Source organism: Schistocerca piceifrons, chromosome 8 (assembly GCF_021461385.2).
Source record: "Schistocerca piceifrons isolate TAMUIC-IGC-003096 chromosome 8, iqSchPice1.1, whole genome shotgun sequence".
In the NCBI taxonomy this organism is placed as follows: Eukaryota; Metazoa; Arthropoda; class Insecta; order Orthoptera; family Acrididae; genus Schistocerca; species Schistocerca piceifrons.
This window is the reverse complement of record NC_060145.1, coordinates 169,330,519-169,357,272: the sequence shown is the minus strand read 5'-3', so window position 1 is coordinate 169,357,272 and position 26,754 is coordinate 169,330,519.

The following is a 26,754-nucleotide window of genomic DNA, read 5'->3' as shown; positions in this document are numbered from 1 at the left end:
CTGCCAAAGACTGATTCTGCAGCCATTTCAGCTTTCACGTGCAGTACTATGACGAGATCGAGCCGATAAAGACGATGCATGGGGACATTTAAGTCATTTTATGGTAATGTGACTGTCTCAGGCTTTACTCTGAAGACTTGTATTTTAATTTCAATGAACATTCTGCTTTCAACTCCTGCCAAATGTCTGATACGTTCTCTTCTGTACTACCATCAGTTTCCAATTACCACTGCAGGGCTTATGCTGCAGTTAAAAATAGCCATCTTGCACTATGAACACTTTTAAACAGATACAGTAACCAGATAAATACAAAAACCCACTACAACTGATGTAAGCATTGACAACACCTCATGCCACCTCAAGCAACATAAAAGGGCTTTTTTTAGGTCATCTGTGAACCATATGCTTCAAATCCCCGTTGGTGAAGCAGATGCATGTAATGAAATGAACATACTTACGTATATAACCAAAAGGCATGGATATAATCTCTCTGAAAGATCTAAGCTGGGGCGAAGTCCCTGAGTTAGAGAACATCCTCTTCGAATTTTGAGATGATTGGAAGAGCCAAGCATGACAAAGCTGCTCCATCTCATGTGCAGGTTATGTGAGAAAGATGAAAAACACTCAGACTTCAAAAACAAAGTAATAATTCCAGTTCCAAAGAAGTCAGGTGCTGACCGTGTTAATATTAGAGAACCATCAATTTAATAATTCAGGGATAAACGATGAACAGACTCACGAACGGGGAGAACATTTACGATCTGCTACATTGAAAATTTCAATGCTCTTTGACTCAAAAACTTTGTGTCACATATTGTCCATCAACACACCGATTGGTGATATGAATAACAACTTTTCTGTGTTACACATTGCTGATGCTGGGTTGCAGAGAAAGATCCGAACTCACAAGTTAAAATCACCCTATAAAATCCTCAACGGTGAAACTGGATCAACACAAACCGTTTCCTTCCAGAATTTTTAAGACCTCCGGACACCGAAACGCCTTCAAACAAGCAGATAGTAAGCTATGCTTTCTCCTACATAACGTATTATTCCACCAACACACAGCCAGTAATTCACTCATGTATACGCCTACAGCTTTCGGTATTCATTTGTGTAGCCAATGTAGTTTGCAACTTTTATTGTTTTATTCACGTACGAACGATTTACTTCTATTACTTTACCCAGAATTCTTTTGTTCGTCATTATTTCACATGGCCTCGATTCTGCAGACAAGAGCTCAGTTTGTGTATAGACCTACAGCTTTCCATATTGTCTGTCCTTGCCACAAATGCTAGCAACTCATTCAGTCTTTAATTATGCAACAAAAATCTCATTCTGTTTTTCTATCTGTAGCATTTTTGATCCATATTATGTGTATATTCTTAACGCATGGAGAATCTACAGCTTGCAGTGTTCAATTGTGTCCATTGTTTATGACTGTTAGTATTTTATGCTGTAATTTAATGCATATCATGTCAAAGTTAGCCATATGGAAAAGTATGATATCTAGCAGCTTCGTATTCTTTGCACTTAAGTTCAGTGTTTGACTACTGTGAAACAAAGTGCATCTACATACTGATTGTTTGTTTGTGTGTGTGTGTGTGCGTGTGTGTGTGTGTGGGTGGGTGTGGGTGTGGCCGGCCGGGGTGACCGAGCGGTTCTAGGCGCTACAGTCTGGAACCGCGCGACCGCTACTCTCAGAGCCATTTGTGTGTGTGTGTGTGTGTGTGTGTGTGTGTGTGTGTGTGTATGTGTGAATTTGTCATAGATACCACGAGGCAGTAACGATACTTTTGGTTCGTAAACGGTCCGTGAGCTTATACCCATATTTCCTCCGACTTATGAGGATCTGTTTGACCACTGTACCCTTTTTTTTATGTACATGAAATGTATCCGCTGTTGCGAATACGAAGAACCATTAACTCGTATACGGGAATGACGACAATGAAAATTTGTGCATTTCCCACTTTACGCGAGCGTTCACCTTAACCGCTTTTTCTGGTTGCCTTAGCCTACCTTTTTTAATTTTATTTATATTTTTTGGATTGCCCGCTTATCGCTAGCGGTCGCCTTACCATTTTTTAGTAAGAAGGCATTGTAAACAAATTAAAGGACAGAAATTCTTTTTAAACACATTACCTTCATGCGTCCAACTTTCAACACACGGTTGAACTCAACAGGAGAATGTAAATTCTTATATTTGTATTGCTTAAGAACGACTAAACGGCCAAAGAAAATCAAAATAATGATGAAAAACGAATCCAGCACACCATTCCATGCGCGCTTCCCATCTGCGGATAACGGTTCAGCGGTACCAAGTCGGTAACTATTTGACCTCGTGAAGTCCACTATGCGGGTCGTCTTCTGCCCGGTACACCCCAACTGTGAGGGAGGTTTAGGAAGACATTGCGCAAATAATTGGCGAAAAGGTGCTGATAGCGAGGAGTGTGCTCAAGTGTGCCATGATTATCTTGGAGATCTTGGAGATATTGCCACTAGTCAAGAACCATGTTGTCACCATCGCAGAATAAGTAATAATTGACGTGCCTTTAAACCATGTGACAGCTTGATTCTTCGCGGTCGGGAAGTAACTATCCTCTGGGCATAAGAGGAGCTGGGACTATCGTGTGAGTCAGGGCACGAAGGCAACAGGCGAAGATCTTCTGTAGCAGCATCGATACATGAAAAGCTGTTCCACATGTGAAACGGAGTTCCTCAGTGTCCGGAAGTGGTACTGTGGTCAGGTGGGTGAATCCGTCAGCCCAATAGCGTGCAACCAGTGTCGCGTCACATACACTCCTGGAAATTGAAATAAGAACACCGTGAATTCATTGTCCCAGGAAGGGGAAACTTTATTGACACATTCCTGGGGTCAGATACATCACATGATCACACTGACAGAACCACAGGCACATAGACACAGGCAACAGAGCATGCACAATGTCGGCACTAGTACAGTGTATATCCACCTTTCACAGCAATGCAGGCTGCTATTCTCCCATGGAGACGATCGTAGAGATGCTGGATGTAGTCCTGTGGAACGGCTTGCCATGCCATTTTCACCTGGCGCCTCAGTTGGACCAGCGTTCGTGCTGGACGTGCAGACGGCGTGAGACGACGCTACATCCAGTCCCAAACATGCTCAATGGGGGACAGATCCGGAGATCTTGCTGGCCAGGGTAGTTGACTTACACCTTCTAGAGCACGTTGGGTGGCACGGGATACATGCGGACGTGCATTGTCCTGTTGGAACAGCAAGTTCCCTTGCCGGTCTAGGAATGGTAGAACGATGGGTTCGATGACGGTTTGGATGTACCGTGCACTATTCAGTGTCCCCTCGACGATCATCAGTGGTGTACGGCCAGTGTAGGAGATCGCTCCCCACACCATGATGCCGGGTGTTGGCCCTGTGTGCCTCGGTCGTATGCAGTCCTGATTGTGGCGCTCACCTGCACGGCGCCAGACACGCATACGACCATCATTGGCACCAAGGCAGAAGCGACACGTCTCCATTCGTCCCTCCATTCACGCCTGTCGCGACACCACTGGAGGCGGGCTGCACGATGTTGGGGCGTGAGCGGAAGACGGCCTAACGGTGTGCGGGACCGTAGCCCAGCTTCATGGAGACGGTTGCGAATGGTCCTCGCCGATACCCCAGGAGCAACAGTGTCCCTAATATGCTGGGAAGTGGCGGTGCGGTCCCCTACGGCACTGCGTAGGATCCTACGGTCTTGGCGTGCATCCGTGCGTCGCTGCGGTCCGGTCCCAGGTCGACGGGCACGTGCACCTTCCGCCGACCACTGGCGACAACATCGATGTACTGTGGAGACCTCACGCCCCACGTGTTGAGCAATTCGGCGGTACGTCCACCCGGCCTCCCGCATTCCCACTATACGCCCTCGCTCAAAGTCCGTCAACTGCACATACGGTTCACGTCCACGCTGTCGCGGCATGCTACCAGTGTTAAAGACTGAGATGGAGCTCCGTATGCCACGGCAAACTGGCTGACACTGACAGCGGCGGTGCACAAATGCTGCGCAGCTAGCGCCATTCGACGGCCAACACCGCGGTTCCTGGTGTGTCCGCTGTGCCGTACGTGTGATCATTGCTTGTACAGCCCTCTCGCAGTGTCCGGAGCAAGTATGGTGGGTCTGACACACCGGTGTCAATGTGTTCTTTTTTCCATTTCCAGGAGTGTATTTATGGTTGGCTACATCGTACCACGTTGCTCGTACCGGCGCAGGGAGGAAGGGTTGGCTCTAAATGGTTCAGATGTCTCTAAGCACTATGAGACTTAACATCTGAGGTCATCAGTCCCCTAGACTTAGAACTACTTAAACCTAACTAACCTAAACATTACACACATCTATGCCCGAGGCAGGATTCGAACCTGCGACCGTAGCAGCAGCGCGGTTCCGGACTGAAGCGCCTTGAACAGCTCGGTCACAGAGGCCGGCAGGAAGGGTTGATGGACTGCTTTCCGCACCTCAGGCCACAGTGCGGCCGGATTTTTACTTTCAGTTACATTGCGAGGTAGGATCTGAGCAGCAAACGATTGATATCTCCCGCCTTCAGAGCTCGAGTGGTGGGCAGATCAGGGTGCACGTAACTATTTTGTGGTATGGATGTCGAGGTATTGCAAAGAGAGGGAGCGATGTGCGCAAACATAGCAGGTGGGAGAATGGATGTCGGTATGAGTTCTACCAGCAGACTGACTGTAAGCGAGGTACATTAGCAGGTCCACAGTTTCTCCTTTGACCGCTTTGGCTACCTGCGCGCAACTCATGGCCAGACCCTAACTATCATATGTGGTCGTTCCTGCATTACAACCTGTACTCCTACACACATTTTCTAATTCTCATTCAGGGGAGGACATTTTCACTGAAATTCGTACTTTTCTTTATAACTCCCTATGCACACTCATTGTGCTAGCTGTACTGCGTCCAGCATACATGTTTGGGGTCGTCACGATACAGATATTTCACAGCATGGCTGTGGATCCACAAGACTGCATTCGTCTGACAGATGGGGTAGAACATTTCATCCGGTAGAACAATCATGTGTGCACCGATCTGGTGCGGTGTTGCACACGTGAGTGATTCCTTCCCTAATTTCACGTGATATTTTATATGCATTGACTACGATGTTCGGCGACCACAGTCCATCAGTACATAAGGTCCATCTAGTTGGGTTTATTTTTGGTTGTTTCTTCGTGTTTCCATTTCACAGTCACATCACCGAAAGTCGACTTGGGCAGCTTTAGAAGGGTTGAAACGTCGCTGATGGGCTTGTAACTCTGGTGACATCCAAAGAGCAGCCTTCGTTCGAAGTCTCTGAGCTCTCTTGAGTGCCCCATTCTGTTGTTACCGCTTTCTTACCGAATGCACAATAATACGGGCAAGTATGTCTCTCGTGACTACTAGTGCTCGATTTCGTACTGTATAGAGGTGTCCTGATATCTTTTATCAGACAGTACGTTCGGAGCAAAACGCCACATAATTTGTCGTACACGACCGTAAGGGCACGTGGACACTTGCCGCAACCGTGACTAGGTTTTCTCCAGAAGCCATGGAACCTCTGAGGCATGGACGAAAGGAACGTTGGAGGTGTATTAACATTTCATGGAATGAATTCAATTTTGAACTGATTAAATATCCCGTTGCATCAAGTTGATATAATTTCGCGTCATGGTCGCCCATACTATTTGTAACGCAGAGGATTGAATGATAGTGTTTTGTACATAAGTATCTGAGTTTCGGGATACTTTCCTTGTATTTCCCCTCACTACCATTCCACTTCGTTTATTTTCGTGTGTGTCATTGAAACAAGCACCACGTAAGCATGGGTGTTGATGTCGACTGGAATTAATGACGACGCAGGCATCAAGAACAAGACAAGCCCTTTTCAGAGCGACGTTGACAGTCAGACATGAGCACGCAGTTTGCAACCTCTCAGCTGATTGAATGGAAAAAACTGATTACCATATGAAAAATTGCTCACTCATTCGCCAACAGCTCTAATAGGGATGCCCGGTATTTCGACTTGAGTTTGCAGTGTTCGCTTCTGGCTGTAAACTCCAATACAAAAAGGTGCCCGACCATGCAGGGAACTTTTAATTCCATCACCATTTCCGCTGTAAGATTTGAGCCTATACAGCCACCATGGTATCTGTGAGCCTATTCTTTTTTTTAAATCTGGGGTGTTTATGAGGGGGTCAGGTGGCAGAGTGGGCAGGGGTTGTTATAGTATATAATCAGTCATATCAGTTTCTCTAGCCAGAGACGTTCCAGCTAGTCAGTGGATGGTGCAAGACGCTCCAAAAGTAATTAAAAAAACTAACCATATTGAGGCTAGCGAATAATGGCGTGGTGCTGATCACGGAGATAACACCAGAAACCAAGAACATGTTTGGGGTCGTCACAATACAGATATTTCACAGCCTAGCTGTGGATCCACAACACTGCATTCATCTGACCTCTGGGGTAGGACATTTCATCCGGTAGGAGAATCATGTGTTCACCGATACGGTGCAGTGTCGCGCTTAAGATAAACGCCAAAATCTGACGCAAGGCTCCACACCTGCCCTGTGCCCCTAGAGCTGAGACAGTGCTAGCCGATATCCACATCAGGCAAGTGGGTAAATCTTGGATCTCATAATGGCTTTCGAATGTCACATACTTCATATTGTCAGCCACATGCCAAGCGGCTTGTGCCTCAGAGTCAAGTAAGGGATGGTGTATCTTTCCGCCGCACCACTCTCCACTGTGTACATGGGTTTGATAAAAAGTAGTGACAACACTGATGTACTTCATACCAGAATTTATTGATAGACTTTTACCACACTATATGACCTAACTATAATCGACCTGCATCTCGATCACCTTCTCCCACGCAGTTGGAAGGTGTCATAGAAAGTCAACGCGTCCATCTCTATGGGTGTCTCGCAATTACTGTCCTGTGGTATGGATAATGCTTTTTCTTGTGCAGTAGCATGTGCGACAAGAGGTTTCTACATTTTGGCGAACGAGTCGTAACCGAACGGTTACGTATCTGGTGAATATGGCGGCTGTTACACTATCTCCCACCGCGAAGTATGCAGCAGCTCCTGCATGCTGTTATCCCCACTGTATGACATGGCAATGCTGCATCACCACATGTCTCATGCAGTCCCTGAAAACACTGTCAGGCACTCCAATCATGTGCCACTTCGATCTTGTCCCACGCAAGTGGTTTGTGTTTCCTAAACGTACTGTTAGGGAGCTACAACTGGCCCTTCACACTTTCAGACAGTACAAACTGCAGCTGACCTTCTGCTATCAACTACAGACACCGTGAATGCTATTTCACGCACAACCTTCATGTTACAGCAGAGTTACCGCTACATTTTATCCGACTGTAGTATTTGGATATTTGGGTTCGATCACAATAGGCTGTCATTCACTGTAGATTCGTTTCACCGTCGCAGAAAATGGAGTTGGGATCACTTGATATAGACAATTGTGGTCCGAATAGAATCACCTGAGGTGACTGAATGGAACAGGGAGATCTCTTAACATAACTGGTGGGTGTAGAGAGGCTGGTTCCATCGCGATCAGTAACGAGCTCCTCAGGCGTAATGGGCATCTACGCTGCAGCTTTAGGTGGGTACTGGTGTAGAGGGCCACTGCTTTATCATAGAAATTGACGAAACCGAGCCCCCTCTCCCCTCTGTCCTCGGATAGGGCGAGAGAGTCAAATCTAATTTTAAATAACATTCTTGAGCTGACAAAGGAACCATAAGCGCCATAAAGCCACGAGCTAGTGAGTGCATGATGGGCAGGGTTTGTACGATGTCCGAAAGGTGCGATGCTAAGCAGACACTAATATAATCTGCTCCCTGTACTATACTGAGGGACGATAAGCATTGATCCCCTATGCTGGCCCATGTCTGTTGCATTAACCGTCTGTAGTTCAACGTTATTATGCACTCGATATCGACTATGAAGTCCAGTTCGAGGCATTTCAGTGTATCAGTAAGCTGAAATGGGAAAAAGCACTCTGATAACATCAACACTATAGGCAGCGTAAGCTGCTTGTAGATATTGAGTTTACTTCCGGATGTCACTCCATATGTAGCAATCCAGGACATGACCTCTGTCATGTCATTGCCTCCATGGACGATGAGCATCACATCGTGAACACTGTGATTTGGTATGTCAAACTGGAGTCCTGTTAATCGTTCCAACGCCAAAGTGTAAAGCATCACAGATAAAGGACGGCCCTGGTGCACTGAATGGTTGATGTGGAGGGTACCGTCAGGTGACCATTGAAGAATCCACTTGATGGTGCCTCTTGTAGGAGGCACATGCCTGCATCAATAAAGATATCTGGATATCGCATATTGTGTGGCACTGCAGTGAGGTAGGTGGGATCGACATGGCCGAATGCCTGACTAAAATCCTGTGAGGCCAGCGTGCGTAAGAGGCGCTGGATCTGTACTAGGGAGATTACGCTCATCTATTGGCAAGAGTAGTCCTGATATTGTATGGACCTCTTACGGAAGTTTGGTCCTTGGAGATGATGTGGCAAATTGAACATCACATATCGTTTTTAAGCAGCCATTTGAAAATTTTAAGTCATTATTAAGCATTGTTAGGGATCAATAGTCTCTTACGCAGTTTCCACTTTGAGGTTTTTGCATTTGCAATATCAGGCCTTTGACGAAAGCCTCGGGTGGGCGCGTGTCAGCAGACAGTGATTATCTACAAATCTCAGTCCAACATAGTATCGACAGTCACTGGAGGGTGCTGTAAAACTCCAATGGGAGCCGGTTGGGCTCTTGCAATTAGTTAACTGCCACTTTATAGATAGCATCGTGAGCTTCATCTTCCATCATATCCTGCAGTAAGTCCGTTGCCACAACCAGCGGAACTATACCATGGAGTAATTGCAAGCTGTGACTACTGTCTCAAGATCTAGTATGTAGAGGCACAAGTAATGCACATGGAAGGCTCCAAAAATGTCCCCATTGCATCTCTACAAGTTGGCTGACAGCCGGCCGCGGTGGCCGTGCGGTTCTAGGCGCTGCAGTCCGGAACCGCGGGACTGCTACGGTCGCAGGTTCGAATCCTGCCTCGGGCACGGATGTGTGTGATGTCCTTAGGTTAGTTAGGTTTAAGTAGTTCTAAGTTCTATGGGACTGATGACCTAAGATGTTAAGTCCCATAGTGCTCAGAGCCATTTGAAGCCAAGTTGGCTGACATAAGTTAATGTGGTGCATCGAAGGTCATTCCCGAGGGACCCTGCCGTGAGCTCATAGTGGAACCGAGTAGCTGAAGGCTCACCTGAGCGTAGATCTTAGCTTTAGCACGATTGATCAGCGTCTGGCGACCTGGTTAGGGTGGCATAGTCGCACATTCTCGTAGGACGGTATATTAAAAGTTGACCATGTTGACCATTTCCTATCGGTGTCTGCCAGAGAGCAGGTTTGTCAGATTTGATCCACCAAGTTAATGCTGATCCAAAGAGAGCACAATGGCCGACAGCTTGATGCCATGTGGTCTCCACTGCATCCCTGCGTATTTGTGAGGCGAGAGGGTCGGTGTTCATTTTCCACAGGGGAGTCGATTCCTCAATATTGTGGTTGGAGATGGAGGGCAATATTACAGATATATGCCATGTGGTCGATGAAGGTTGAAAGCTTTACTTCACAGCACTTACTACAGCCGTTAGGGTACGTGTCATATATAATCGATCTATCCTGCTCAGTGAGTTACTCGAGAGTGGGTGAATCTGGGGACATCACCATGTATATGTCGCCACATATCGATCAGATGAAGGTTCTGTATAAGGATATGGAGTTCCAGGCAAGGTGAATGGTGTGGCAGCTGGTCAGTAGATGCCTGCATACAACTGAAGTCACCATATATCATCTAGTCGACCCTGGCAGTTGCACTATATCGTCTGTGAAGAAACGTGAGCATTCTCTCCATCTGTAACGGCCATATCCCTTGCATTCACTGGACTCTCATTCGGGAGGACGACGGTTCAAACCGGCGACCGGCCATCCTGATTTAGGTTTTCCGTGATTTCCCTAAATCGCTCCAGGCAAATGCCGGGATGCTTCCTTTGAAAGGGAACGGTCGAATTCCTTCCCCATCCTTCCCTAGTCCTATGAGACCGATGACCTTGCTGTCTGGTCTCTTCCCCCAAACAACCCAACCCAACCCCTTGCATTCAAGTGGTATTGCACATTTGGGACTGTCAAACTCTGATGGAGAAGGATGGGAATCTCACTGTCTGTGGAGGAAGATGCGACACACAAACTGTATATCCAAAGATGTCAGGGTAGTTTGCTACATGTACTTCTTGTGAGGCAATGTCAACGTCTGATGCAGTGAGCATTTGCTAGAACAAGGACAGATTATGTCGCATCCAGACTGTATTGATGTTAACAGTATGTAGAAGGAAGTCCTGTTGTGCAGGCCCACCAGCTCTAGGTGTCATCAAAACAGAGAAGTGGGAGATAGAAAATCCCTGAACTTCATGGCCCACAGCCCAGTTAACGGGGTTGGTGGTCAGGGATGTCACTTGAAAGGCCATGGCCCCACACCTCCCCAATCGCCACATCATCAGCAACCTAAACATCAATCAACCCATGGGGCAACAGTTGGTGTAAGACCTGGTGTTGGTCTGAGGGGTGACTCGCTGTTACTTTCATCGTGGGTGCTGTGTCATTGGTCTGCTTTGCAGGATCGCCGTCCTTGCCATCCAACATCAGCACCTGGCTGGGGAGTGATGTGATACCGGTATCGTGGCCTAGGTGGGGAACTGGTAGTCTACTATCATCGTTTAGCGTGTCACCCAGATCACCATCATCGTCATCCTCCTCTTACAAGCCAGATACGAGAAGGAGGTGTTCGTCAGAAGGAGCCTGCTGCCAATTTATTGTCATGCCGAGATGCCGAGGTTATCGTTGTTTACAGATATGGAAGTCCTTGTTAGCGTGTAGTGGACATTCCATTGGTACCTAGTTATCTATAAGGAAGACGAATGTTGGCACGATCCTAGTGTCCACGTCCATCTTCTCCTGAGGTACAAGTGTGGGGAGCTGGTGGCCTCTGGTCATAGTAGACGTCGTCGAAATCGTCAGAAGCTTTGGTGTTGCGGCGACCTGCTCTCCTGCGGCTACTGTTTCGTTCAGCACGTTGCCCCTTTTGCTGCGCACCAAGGGTGATGTTAGAGGTTTAACGTGGTGCAGGGGGGGGGGGGGGAATAGTTGTTGGTTGGTTGGTTGTTTGGGGAAGGAGACCAGACAGCGTGGTCATCGGTCTCATCGGATTAGGGAAGGATAGGGAAGGAAGTCGGCCGTGCCCTTTCAGAGGAACCATCCCGGCATTTGCCTCGGGAATAGTTGTCTTCGTGGGTAACAACACCCTGTGTTAGAGGCCTCATATGATGTCACTGAAGGCACCCCATTCTACTAACATGGCCCTCTTGTCCGCAGCTGTAACAAGTCTGAGATTGGCCGTCGTACATGATGGTGGCATGATATCCACCTATGTAAAGGTATGACTGGACATGTTTTGCGATATCGATTTTCACCCAATGTACTCCACTGTAGACTCTGTACGTTTCGAAAATTTGCAATTTTTCCGCCGTATGGCTGATCACGTTGCTGTAACGTCGAAAAGCTGCCTTGACAACATCTTCTGGCACCTCAGCAGGAAGTTAAAATACTCACAGCATATGTGCACCGAGTTCTGCGTTGCCCACCGTGACGGCTCCGAAGGTGTGACCGTCGGAGTGTTTAAACTTAGGGGTACCACCGTACTTATTGACCAAGTGGGAGCACGCGGCTGCCGATGCCATCTTTATATAAACGATACCGGCCGTGATGGAAAAATGTTTGCCCTTAATGAGCGATGGATCCACACTGAGTTGGTCTCGAAGGTACTGTTCAACTTCGTAAGAACGTGGTCGGGCGGGGTCCGGTTGAAAAGTGATCCTTATCATACTGCCTACAGGAATGTGCAGTAGCGTGCTGAACATAAAATGAAAACTAACCCGTCAGCGCAGCGGAAGTAAACATAAACTATTTGCACGTGGCCCTGCTGAGAGGACACGGGAGACCACCTCGCCTCGCCGCTGCTAAAAGCAGATTGTGTCTTATCCGCTTCGCTCCACTGGCTTGGTCGAAACATGAGTACGCTGCAATTATAGAAGTTCCGAATAAAACTGAAACATCGATTTTCTCGGAAATTATGAGGCGTGGCGCGAAAAATTGATAGCCAAGTACTCGAGACAGGCTCCTCTACAACATTCCCAAGACTCACCAAAATCCTTGAGTAACAAGACTGATTGTCCGTTGTTAGATATCCTGGGATTTACAGATGGCGCACACACTGAATTCTGTTAAACAGTTACCAAAACTTTGGGAGTGTGTGAACATTTCATAGTAAAGTGTGCCTTTCCATCTATTCCCATTTCTGAATCATACATGACAAAGTTGTAAATCTCGTTTTGTAACACGCTATATTACTTTGTAAAAAGCTTTTGGAGGCTGTCTATCTCTTGTACAAAAGTAGTCTCGTATGCAGCTCCCACCTTGAGGGAAGTGTTTCTGAACAAGTTTGTCGATGGAGTTTTCACCCTGTGTGTTTGTAAGTAGCTAATATTGCCTCAGTTTTACATGTCAAATTTTTCTTTTGACGAACCAAAATGTCGTGTCAATCAACCCCTAGCAGCAAGCAGATAAACTGAAGGTAAACTTTTATTTTCGATGCGCGAGTTAGAATTACCCCCCAATGAGCCGTGCGCGGCTCATGTTCATCCCGTTTACTGTTTGTTATCTTCTCTTACCGTACTGCCTCCTCGTTTTCTTATTCCATTTACTGACGTCACTAACATTCTGCCTTACCTGCCCGTGAGTGGCAGCAGCAGCGCTTATCGATAAGTGCACCGTCGTACTATCTGGAGCGATCGATAGTATTTGAGGGTCGTCGTGTGTCTGGTGTTCAGTTGGGAGCTCAGTCCGAACGCAGCAGCAGTGAAGTCGGGGACGCAGCGCCAGTGAGGTGCGGGCAGCCAGTGCTCGTCGACCGCTGACGACACATAAAAACTGTCCGACGGAAGGAGATTGAAGCGGGCGACCGTTGGTCGGTCGTTCGGTTGGTCGTCTCATCGGGTGACGTGTATTTGGTCTTTTGACCGTTTCTGGGCCTCGTCACTGGGTCGTCTTGCCGGACGTGGGTCGGTTCCTTCCTTGTGCAGAGATGTCGTGGCCAGTGGGCAAGAGTTACCTCTGTATGGATGGTTCCGAGCCAGGGTGCCCGGGTCGCCGTGTCTCCGACTTCCGAACGGACATGGAGTTGAGTCGGGTTGGAGCTGCAGTCAGCTTTGGACAGCCAAGACTCGCCCGATCGTCGCCGACACACGTAACTTGAGTGGGAACGACCTGAATTGGTCGCTCGGTCGGTCGTCTCATCGGACGACATGTAATTGGCCAGTGACCACTTGTGGAAACTCTCTGTGTGTCGAATTGATTCGTCCTTGTTGTTCCACAGTGATTGCTTTTACCATTTTTCGAGTTCTTGTGCAAGTGTGATAACGCCGAACTGTGTGTAGCTTCTGTGATTTTCAATGAGCAGATGAATGCTGTCTGTGCACTGGAATAGGCAGTTGGTCGGTTGCGACAGAGGGAATTGATTACGTTGTTGGTTGGTTCTTCAGCCGTCCCTAGGTCATGTTGCAACCCAATTGTTTAGTGTTACGCTTGGCTGCCTGTCTCACCTAAACTGTGGTTAGAATTTCCTCCCCAGGCCGACTCTTTGAACACTTCTGAGCACCACTGTTTGTTCTTTGTGATTGTCATTTTATTTGGTCGCAGGTACTGTGCCAGGCCTTCAGCCGTGTATTAATATTGTCTGTTTTATGTTTAGTATATGGCCTTCAGCCGAACTTCATAACAGCTTTAAGATTAGGCCTTCAGCCGTGTTTCATTTAAAATTCTTGTTGCTCTTTGTTTAGGCCTTCAGCCACGTTTGCTTCAGAATCTGTGGCTTTAATATGTAAATCCTTGTCTGTTATGTTTCTCTTTAATTATCTTGAAACGTGTTGTGTAAATGTTTATTTTAAGGTGGTCTTCAATTATTTTTGAGTAATTGTTCGGGCCTTCAGTCGACAAGAAACTTTAAGTTTTCTTACGATGTTTTCTGTTGTACTGTGTAAAAACTTATCATTAAAGCCTCTCTTTATTATGTAAAGAAAATTTTTTATTGGGCTTTCAGCCGAAGAATTAACTTGAATTTTCCTTAATACGGCCTTTAGCCGGAATTTGTAAACGCTTGGCTTTTGAAGAATTTCCTTTGCTGATCTGAAATATTATTTATGCCTTTAGCCGAGAAGATATTGTAATTTTACTTAAGTAAGGCCTTCAGTCGTTACTCTAAATCCTGGTGCTTTAGAAGGAATCAGTTAAACTTATTGTGGAGAAATTACTTGGTCTCTCAGCCATGAATTGATCTTTGTTGTTTTAAAGAGAAAACGGTGGATTGGTGTGAGGAATAAAGTTGTGTGTGTTCTTGTATAACTGACAGTAATTGACCTTGGCCCCTTTCCACAGCCTGATCCGCCCTGTCCTGCGAAGCCAGACTTCACCCAAATTTCTTCTATCGTCATGCATGTAGCAGACACGCTCTTGTCAAGTCGGATCAGTTGTATTTAAAGGTGTTAGTAACAGAATGGTAAATGCACATTTCTGATACTGAAATTCCATAAACAATGGGCTGATGCAATATTCGAGTCTCAAGGCAATTGTGAGTGTTGGCTGATCCTGGCGAAGCGGAAGTACATGTAAAGATGGCTTCTACGGAAACCAGGCGACGTGTGCATCGTCTCCCCGACTGTAACCCCCGACACTCTCCTTTACCGCCGACGTGTTTTCGCTAACTGAAGGAGCGGCGACGTGCCGGACCCGGCAATGACGTCACGTCGCGTTTGATACGCCGTGCGGGAGTCCCGTCATGATCCGCGGAGCCTCCCTGCCGGCGCCAGCCAATTTAAAAGGAAATGACGGGATGGGGCCGCTGCAGATATTGGACCACTACGACATGAAAGGCGCGCGCGAGCAGTCGTGAGGATTAGGGGTGGGGGGGGGGGGGGGAGGAGGAGGGGGTAGAGAGGGCGTGGCTGTTGGCCGTCGCACTCTCTTCACGGTGTCCACATCCGAGTCACTAAGACAACAGCTGTAGAACGGTGTACCTGTCACCTGACACCTGCCGTGCATCATTTCCGATCTCATTTATCTCTTCTCCATAGTGTATACCACAGATATAATTTTATTAAATGCATGCGGCATTATTTCACTTAGGCCGTTATTTATTTAAACTTTTTCAACGTTTCGCAGCTACCGTGTGGTAAAAATTAAACTGGTGGTGTTCCGAGTGCTGTAGTGTGGGCTGTATACATCGCAGGTCGATGAAACGATGTAAGTATATTCATTAACTGGTGGGCTCGTGGGAGTATGCTGAACAAAAATAGTAATTCCATTTTCAGCCACCAGATGGAAATATGACGCTGTGAGCTGTTAGAATACGAAATTTTTCTGTTTTGACTTCAGTCTTCTGTTTGTCGATTGCCGATGCGCGCTGATTTCCTTGTGAAGTGACTGTTGGTGTTAAGGGTTAAGAAATCTGAAGTTTTTCGTATGAAACTCAACGGCTATTGAAAAGAAAGACGGTGTACTGTTGGTAAAATAGTTTTATCAGAACAGCAGCACAGCAATGCGCTAATATCGCCTACAGAAACAGCTGTGGACAGACCCCATGTCAATAAATGGGTTACAGAATATGATCAAGAAATTCGAAGAAAAGGAGAAGTGGTTGGTGTGCAGTGAGAGGGAGGCGGCCCATTCCCGTGGCAGTGTTAGTGAAGTTGCTGCATCTATAGCCGATAGTGCACCACATGACTTAAATTTCGAGCCAGTGCTCGAGATGTGTCAACAGTTCAAAAGATTTTGCTGTGCATTTCACACTGGTATCCCTGCAAGATTAAGAATGTGAACCAAATGAAGCCCCAAGATAGGCCACTACGCCGTGATTTTGCTCTTCGTTTTTTGCCACTCACGGAAGTGGAAAATTTTAGTCTGCACTGTGCTGTCAATGCACAGCACTTTCGCATATGGGCCTCTACTCCGCCACATGTTGTCCAGGAACATCTACTGTACTCAGCTTACACACTATGTCATCGAAAGTATCCGGACACCTCCAAAACATACATTTTTCATTTTAGGTGCATTGTGCTGCCAGATACTCCATATCAGAGACCTCAGTAGTCAATAGACATCGTGAGAGAGCAGAATGGGGCGCTACGCGGAACTCAGGGCTCCGAACGTGGTCAGGTGATTGGGTGTCACTTTTTCATAAGTCTGTAGGCGCGATTTACACACTCCTAAACATCCCCAGGTCCACTGTTTCCGATGTGATAATGAAGAGGTAACGTGAAGGGACACGTAGATCACAAAAGCGTTCAGGCAGATCTCGTGCGTTGACTGACAGAGAACGCCGACTGTTGAAGAGGGTCGTAATGTGTAATAGGCAGACATCTATCTAGACCATCACACAGGATTTCCAAACTGCATCAGGATCCACTGAAAGTACTGTGACAGTTATGGGGGAGCTGAGAAAAGTGGGATTTCATGGTGGGGCGGTTGCTAATAAGCCACACATCACTCCGATAAATGCCAAACGATGCCTCCCTTGGTGTAAGAAGGGTAAACATTGGTCGATTGAACAGTGGGAAAACGTTGTGGAGCGACGAATCATGGTACACAATGTGGCGATCCGATGGCAGGTTGTGGGTACGTCGAATGCCTGGCGAACGTCATCTGTCAGCGTGTGTAGTGCCAACAGTAAAACTCGGAGGCGGTGGTGTTATGGTGTGGTCATGTTTTTCATGGAGATGGCTTGTACCCCTTGTTTTGCATGGCACTATCACAGCACAGGCCTGCATTGATGTTTTAATCAACTTCTTGCTTTCCACTGTTGAAGAGCAATTCGGAGATGGGGATTGCATCTTTCAACAGGATCGAGCACCTGTTCATAATTCATGACCTGTGACGGAGTGGTTAAACGACAATAACATCCCTGTAACGGACTGGCTTACACAGAGTCCTGACCTGAATCCTACAGAACTGCTTTGGGATGTTTTGGGACGCCGACTTCGTGCCAGGCCTCACCGACCGACGTCGATTCGTCTCCTCAGTGCAGCACTCCGTGAAGAATGGGCTGCGACCTGATTGAACGTATGCCTGCGAGCGTGGAAGATGTCATCAAGGCTAAGCGTGGGCGAACACCACATAGAATTCCAGCATTACAGATGTAGGGCGCCACGACCTTGTAAGTCATTTTCAGCCAGGTGTCCAAATACTTGGATCACATAGTTTACTATTGTGTCGTGTGGTTTCACAAGCTCCTTCATTCTAGGTCAGTTTTTCTTCGAGGAGGATGACACCACGCGGGCCCGTTAGGTGTAGAATGACATCTGCACGTTGTAAGGACCTCCTTGTGCAGCACACGATTCTAGCTTTGCGAGAACACAACTGCGTCCACTCCACCATTTTCATGCAAAATGGGGGCGACAGTGCATGTCGCTTGCCAGGGAGCAATAGCAGCCCATATTTCCTCAAGGGGCGAAATCAGAGAAGGTAGCGATGTTGGACTCTGGTGTCTGGAAGGGTTTCTGCGTTCTAACTCATCCCAAAGGTGTTCTATTGGGTTCATGTCGGGATTCTCAGCAGGTCAGTTAATTTTAGAAGTATTATTGACCACAAACCATTGCCTGACAGATGCTGCTTTATATGAGGGTGGACTGTAATGCTGAAACAAACAGTCATCGTCTCCAAACTGTTTTACTACTATGCCCAGAAACCAACACCGTTAAACGTGTTAAATCCTTCCGGGTTCAGCATTTTTCTAAGCGCAATAACAAGGCAACACATTTTCCTAATCAAAATTAGGCCACCACCCCTGACATCTTGAAACATCCCCATACCGTACTGTCACCTTTTCCGTACCTCGCAGTTGGCACGATACATGATCCAGGTGAAGTTCCCCAGGCATTCGTCAAACCCAAACAACTCCATCCCCTTGCTTCAGGGTATCGCGTAATTCATCACTCCAAATCACTCGTTTCCATTCATTCCCCGTTCAATTGCGTCGCTCTTTGCACCATCTCCATCATCCCTTAGCATAGACTACAGAAATACGTGCCTCATGAGAAGCTTCTACACCATAGTTTCAGATTCTTTTCAAATCACTACTGAAAGTCGTTCTGCTAGCTAGACTGCTGGTGGCAGTGCTGAGTTTTTGAGTGATTCCTTCCGCTAGGGTTCTTTTCACAACCAACATCCACGATGCTCGACGATCTCTGTCTGTCAGTACCTCTCTGGTCTGCCTGGTCTTGCTTTTGCTGCGGCTGTTCCTTAGCGCTTCCACTGCACAGTCACATAATTGACGGTGTATGTCAGCAGTTTTAGAAGGGATGAAATATCCCTGATGGATTTGCTACTCATGTGACATCCAATGACTAGTCCCCGTTTGAAGTTCGCTGGCTCTGAGCACTATGGGACTTAACTGCTGAGGTTATCAGTTCCCTAGAACTCAGAACTACTTAAACCTAAGTAACGTAAGGACATCACACACATCCATGCCCGAGACAGAATTCGGACCTGCAACCGTAACGGTCGTTCGGTTCCAGACTGTAGCGCCTAGTACCGCTCGGCCACTCCGGCCGGCCCGTTCGAAGTTACCTAGCTTTCCTGAGTGACACATTCTGCTGTTACTGCTCCTGTACTGCCAACACAATACTCTCTGCCTTCTTTTACACTAGCTGGTCTTCCTCTCATGACGTCGAGTGGCCAGTTCCGCATTACATAGGGTTGTCCGGAAAGTTTTGGTCAGATTGTGTATAAAAACGGCAGCTTATTCATATTAAAAATAGTAAAATAATTAAAATTATTAAAAGGTATGTTGTAACAAAATAGGAAATTATAAAATTTAAAACTTTGCGTTAGTATGTAGGTGATGTAAATAACCCTATCTGTCAGTGCGGAAACTGCGAACGAAATTGCTTCTTAAGCAGAAGGCCAATAAAATTATCGAGATACGTTCTGTTTTGTACTTCACTCTGTTATTGGTAAGTGTACCTCGCTGTTTTTGGGGTTGCCCCCGTCGGAGGTTCGAGTCCTCGCTCGGGTATGAGTGTGTGTGTGTGTTGTCCTTAGCGTAAGTTAGTTTGTCTAAACTTAGGGACCGTTGACCTAAGCAGTTTGGTCCCATAAGACCTTACCACAAATTTCCAAATTTTTACGGTTGTATAACTCAGTCGGTAAAAACAGAACTTTTATAGGATCACTTTGCTTTCCGTCTGTTATGTTTTTCTGTCTATCCAACTGTTAAGCGCCCTTTTTCGCAGGAAAGGTAGAGCTATCAAGCTAAGAGTCGTGTCATACACTAAAGCTTACACTCCTTGCCGATGTGAAAAATTTAAGCTTCTAAATGAATGTAATCAAAAGATATGGCAATTTACGTCAAATATTTCGATAATCGCAAACTTATTCATTAAAGGCTACAGGGTTCTTCCCGTTGAACTAAAATGAGTAAGGGAAAAATTCGGAAAATTCTTAATTTATAGTTACCCGTTTTTCTCAGGGACGGGTAGAGGCATTAATTTGGCATTTACGTCGAATACCACGGTTTAAGTGTCTAAAAAACTTAAGCTTATAAGTAAGTGCAATCAAAAGATACAGACATGCTGCATATTTTTATATTCACAGACTCATTAATTGAGAAAATAGAATCACAAATGTCTCCCGAAACACACACGAAAAAAAGTGCACCTGACAACTCTTAGAGGAAACACATCATATATACACTCCTGGAAATGGAAAAAAGAACACATTGACACCGGTGTGTCAGACCCACCATACTTGCTCCGGACACTGCGAGAGGGCAGTACAAGCAATGATCACACTCACGGCACAGCGGACACACCAGGAACCGCGGTGTTGGCCGTCGAATGGCGCTAGCTGCGCAGCATTTGTGCACCGCCGCCGTCAGTGTCAGCCAGTTTGCCGTGGCATACGGAGCTCCATCGCAGTCTTTAACACTGGTAGCATGCCGCGACAGCGTGGACGTGAACCGCATGTGCAGTTGACGGACTTTGAGCGAGGGCGTATAGTGGGCATGCGGGAGGCCGGGTGGACGTACCGCCGAATTGCTCAACACGTGGGGCGTGAGGTCTCCACAGTACATCGATGTTGTCGCCAGTGGTCGGCGGAAGGTGCACGTGCCCGTCGACCTGGGACCGGACCGCAGCGACGCACGGATGCACGCCAAGACCGTAGGATCCTACGCAGTGCCGTAGGGGACCGCACCGCCACTTCCCAGCAAATTAGCGACACTGTTGCTCCTGGGGTATCGGCGAGGACCATTCGCAACCGTCTCCATGAAGCTGGGCTACGGTCCCGCACACCGTTAGGCCGTCTTCCGCTCACGCCCCAACATCGTGCAGCCCGCCTCCAGTGGTGTCGCGACAGGCGTGAATGGAGGGACGAATGGAGACGTGTCGTCTTCAGCGATGAGAGTCGCTTCTGCCTTGGTGCCAATGATGGTCGTATGCGTGTTTGGCGCCGTGCAGGTGAGCGCCACAATCAGGACTGCATACGACCGAGGCACACAGGGCCAACACCCGGCATCATGGTGTGGGGAGCGATCTCCTACACTGGCCGTACACCACTGGTGATCGTCGAGGGGACACTGAATAGTGCACGGTACATCCAAACCGTCATCGAACCCATCGTTCTACCATTCCTAGACCGGCAAGGGAACTTGCTGTTCCAACAGGACAATGCACGTCCGCATGTATCCCGTGCCACCCAACGTGCTCTAGAAGGTGTAAGTCAGCTACCCTGGCCAGCAAGATCTCCGGATCTGTCCCCCATTGAGCATGTTTGGGACTGGATGAAGCGTCGTCTCACGCGGTCTGCACGTCCAGCACGAACGCTGGTCCAACTGAGGCGCCAGGTGGAAATGGCATGGCAAGCCGTTCCACAGGACTACATCCAGCATCTCTACGATCGTCTCCATGGGAGAATAGCAGCCTGCATTGCTGCGAAAGGTGGATATACACTGTACTAGTGCCGACATTGTGCATGCTCTGTTGCCTGTGTCTATGTGCCTGTGGTTCTGTCAGTGTGATCATGTGATGTATCTGACCCCAGGAATGTGTCAATAAAGTTTCCCCTTCCTGGGATAATGAATTCACGGTGTTCTTATTTCAATTTCCAGGAGTGTAGATTCAAAAACTTTTTTTTGTTTTCAGCTATTTGGTGTTGTGAAAGATGTTGAAAGTAACGTAAATTAATTATAAAATAGGGTAGTGGATAATATTAATAAAATAATTTTGCATAACGTCAGTTACAAGCAGAACAGGCAAAAATTTTGCATATTTTATGATCTGAGTGTAGACTTTTCCATCATTTCCTGTCGTAGCTTCAGAGGACAACAAATGTACAACCGCAACTGACAATGATTGCGATCACATTCTGTGATGGTGTCCAAAATAAAAATAAATACGTGGCAGAGCGATTCTTACTCATAGGAAGTCGCTTGCAAGTAGAATTGGTAGAAATGTTTTTTTTTTCCTATTTTACATTTTGAAGATGACTAATCAGCCAGGGATTAGTTTTCAAGAGTTTGCACGCCATTTTGAATACGACAAATGTTATCTCCCGGTGGATTCCGCGAATTCTCACACCCGCCCAAAAAGCCTGCCGAATCGAGGCAGCAGAAGCAATGTTGCACCGTCGTTGGGACAATCCAGACTACTTCTCCATTTTCCTAATCACCGTCGACGTGTGCCCTGTTGTATCAGTACTCCATCGGAACAAAGCAGCGAACCAAGGAGTGGAAACATGTGGATTTACTACCGCTGAGAAAGGCGAAGTTCCACCATCACCTTGCAATGTGACGCTATGTGTTATTTGGGACTGCCACTTCGTGATGCTAATGGATTATGTTCGTAAGTGGCAAACATACACAGGAGCATTCTGTGGTGTCACCGCCAGACACCACACTTGCTAGGTGGTAGCTTAAATCGGCCGCGGTCCATTTAGTACATGTCGGACCCGCGTGTCGCCACTGTGTGATCGCAGACCGAGCGCCACCACAAGGCAGGTCGCGAGATACGGAAGAGCACTCGCCCCAGTTGTACGGACGACATTGCTAGCGACAATACGGACGAAGCCTTTCCTCTCATTTGCCGAGAGACAGTTAGAATAGCCTTCTGCTAAGTCCATGGCTACGACCTAGCAAGGCGCCAATTGTAACAGTGCATGTATCTTACGAGTCTCATTTGTATAGTCAAGAGAGATGTATCACAAGGAGTAATTAAAAGTTAAGTATATTCCAAAGCTACGTATTTTCTTTATAGCAGTCATAACGTATCCTGTTCCAGACTTGACTCCAGTCGGCGTGTGTGTACGCGTGCCTTTCGGCTCCCTTCTCAGTGTGGCGTAACTAGCTTGTTACGCCACAACACATTCCACCGAAACCTCCAGATGAGATTACGGTAGGCTGTTAGGCTGTCAAGGCGAAGGATCGGAGGAAGTTGCCTAAGCGGGTATTTTCACAACCTACGACTACTCAGGTCATTCTCTGCAGGGTCCAGTCACACGTGCTGCTTCTTTGGGCTAGCCTATGTTGCTACACAACTCGTATTCTCTGGCATGCCACCCACTTCTTCCACTTTCCTGGGATGAAGACACCATTATGATGGGCAATTCAAGAAGTGCGAAGAGATGACTTCCGAGGTGGAACGTTCATCCATCTCTGGGGAAAATGGTCGCACTGTATGGTGAATATGTACGGAAGGACAAGCAGTGTCACCAACTTCCAAGGTCACAGCCTTTTTTTTTAAAGGTGGTGATTAAAACTGTATGGCCACCACTATTATAAGGACGGGAGAAGATCTTACACCAAGAAGTCTGTAAAAAGTAAGCAGTGGTTTGAAATGAACGTTAAAAGACGCTGATTGCCCAAGGACATGTCTTAACCTCACTGTCATTCTGGTGCGTTACCTGTGATGCTGCAAGAAAGAGAGTTACTCGTAGTGATCTCACAGCATTTTTGTACGTGTACCCCGTTCTCTGTATACACTAAGAAAGAGACTAAAGCCACGGAGGTCAGTCGCAAAATTCAGCTGCAGTGTGGTGAAACCTATCTTAGTTAGCGATAAATTTACTAGCGGATAACTCGCTTTAAAGAACGACATTTGCCTCAGAGTGTTCTGCTAAGCCATCCACTTTTTAAAGTGGACAGGAACATCGAGTCAGCTGGGTGTGTAATTCGCAATGGGTGAACGTTAACCACGGTTCACCATTCAAAATTGTCCATGAATCTCTAAGGTATCACAACGTTTGTCCTAATTGGGCACCGCGTCAAGGTAACAGTCAACAGAAAAGACAACAGTCAACATAAAAGTCAAAACCTCAATTAAGGCGTTTTCAAGAGGAAGGGGAAGACTTTTTCAGTCACAGAGTAAACTTTGATGAGGTGTGGATCCATCGCTACAAACCACAGAGCATGTATGTGAATATCCATATTCGCCTACAGCAAAAATGTTCAAAAGGCAAGCTTCTGCAGGTAAACTGATGATTACAATATTTTGGCATATGAAAGGTTACTTACCACTGGATTTCTCGACTCTCACGCCCAGTCAAGAAGCCCGCCAAATTTACTTACGAGTGGAAACGTTGCACCAATGTCAGCCGAGTCCAGTAGAATACTCTAGTGACCTGATCATCACGGTCGAACCAGTACGACCTCGAGGTAAAAGGTAAAGCAAGCAGTGGAAACGAGTGGATTCATCATCGAAAAATTCGAGGGTCCACCGTCATCTGGCAAGATGTTGGTAAATATATATTGACACTGCCAGACAAATTTTACTTCAAACTGCTTAGTCTACTAACTTTGCATGCAGTAACTAATTTCTCTTTCCTGGGATGAAGAAATCATTGCATGGCAGACATTTCCAAACGATGACGATATGATTTTCGAGTTCTAACGTTTCCTGAATAGCCAAGATCTCCATGATGTCGTACAGCACTGAGAAAAATGTGTCGTATTGAAGTACACGATCACCAAGATTGATAGTCACGACTTGACTTTTACGAGATGTGTAACACGTGATCAAAAAGTTCCCATACACTTCAGAATCGGTATGCAAATAAGGCAAAATCTGCGTGAGCATCGAGGAAATCATTCCAGTGATGCACAAAGTTGAAGATACATTATGTGATCAAAAGTATCCGGACACCAGGCTGAAAATGACTTACAAGTTCGTGGCGCCCTCCATCAGTAATGCTGGAATTCAGTATGGTGTTCGTCCACATTTAGCCTTGATCACAACTTCCACTGTCGCAGGCATACGTTCAGTCAGGTGCTGGAAGGTTTCCTGGGGAATGGTAGCCCATTCTTCACGGAGTGCTGCACTGAGGAGAGGTATCGATGTCGGTTGGTGAGGCGTGGCACGAAGCCGGCGTTCCAAGACATCCCAAAGGTGTTCTATAGGATTCAGGTCAGGACTATGTGCAGGCTAGTCCATTACGGGGATGTTATTGTCGCGCAACCACTCCACCACAGGCGGTGCATTATGAACAGGTGCAAGATCGAGTTGAAAGATGCAATCGCCATCACCGAATTGCTCTTCAACAGTGGGAAGCAAGAAGGTGCTTGAAATATCAGTGTAGGCCTGTCCTGTGATAATGTTACGCAAACCAACAAGGGGTGCAAAGCCCCCTCCATGAAAAACACGACCATACCATAACACCACCAAATGGCTCTGAGCACTATGGGACTTAACTTCTGAGGTCATCAGTCCCGTAGAACTTAGAACTACTTAAACCTAACTGACCTAAGGACATCACACAGATCCATGCCCGAGGCGGGATTCGAACCAGCGGCCGTAGCGGTCGCGCGGTTCCAGACTGTAGCGCCTAGAATCGCTCGGCCACTCCGGTCGGCCATAATACCACCGCCTACGAATTTTACTGTTGGCACTACACACACTGGCAGATGACGTTCATCGAGATTGGCCACACCCACACCCTGCTATCGGATCGCTATATTGTGTACCGTTATTCTTCACTCCACAACGTTTTTCCACTGTTCAATTGTCCAATATTTACGCTCGTTACATCAAGCGAGGCGTCGTTTGGCATTTACCGGCGTGATGTGTGGCTTATAAGCAGCTGCTTGACCGTGAAATCAAAGTTTTCTCACCTCCTGCCTAACTGTCATCGTACTTGCAGTGGATCCTGATGCAGCTTGGAAATCCTGTGCGATGGTCTGGTTAGATGTCTGTCTATTACACATTACGATCCTCTTCAACTGTCGGTTGTATCTGTCAGTCAACAGACGAGATCCGCCAGTACGCTTTTGTGCTGTACTTGTCCCTTCACGTTTCCACCTCACTATCACATCGGAAACAGTTGACCTAGGGATGGTAGGAGCGTGGAAATCTCGCATACATACGTATGACACAAGTGACAATCACCTGACCATGTTCGCAATCCGTGAGCTCCGCGGAGTATCCCATTCTGCTCTCTCGCGATGCCTAATGACTACTGAAGTCGCTTATATGGAGTACCTGGCAGTAGGTGGCTGCAAAATGCACCTAATATGACAAACGTATATTTTTGGGGGTGTACAGATACTTTTGATCACATAGTGTACCTGTTTGGTAAAAAACCGTGTCTTGCTGCCTAAAGTCCGTAACTGATTGCTGCACATCCTCGGCCGACAGGAATGGTAGACACTTCGAGGCATTTTTAGGGGACCAATCGAGTGATAGTCGCATGGGGAGAGATCAGGACCATGGGGTAGGTGTTCTAGTATCTTCAACTTGAGTTGGCGTAAATTTAGCGTTACGAGACTTTTGATATGGGGATGCGTGTTATCAAGAAGCAGTAACACCCCATGACGCATTGCCCGAAGGGTGTTTTTCGGCAGACATATTGTCCCCTACATATTTTTCATTCTCTGATGGATGTCTACTGGTGTTTGTTCTTGGGCAACCAAGGAATAACAGCAAGTTGGTTGTGTTTGGACGCATTTGGTAATAACATCACCAGAGTTCACGTTTCCACATGTACCGCATGGATGTCGGAAAGACACGATTGCCGCAAAAATCACTTGCCTACATGTTCGTGCTTATATACCTGCATCAGAGTCGCGCCACGTTGCATATCCGTTGCAGCAACTTCCTTAAGCGGAAACATTTTGATCGCACCTTGTAATTAAAACATTATGACTACCATTCACGTACTGGAAATACTCGTTCGTCTTACTTAAAATTTTATGAATGTTTATGGGCTTCTTTGAAGTCAACGGCTGTATTTTAAATTCATAAAATAATTTTAACTGCTTCAATCAGTTTTTATTAGTATAACGCACGTATCATCACGACGCGTTACAGCGGCATTCTGCCATCATCAGATACATTACAACTACACGTATGTACACAACATAAGCCTGCCCTGTGAAGAGGATTATTTTCCGTACCAGTGTGCTTAAGTATCGTAATATAATAATTTTTACAGTGTGTCAGACAAAAAAATTTACAGCAAAAAATGATTACATTACGATGGATAACCTCACTGTCACATCCAGCAAGCACACCCTAAAGCACACACACGCTGACACACACACACAC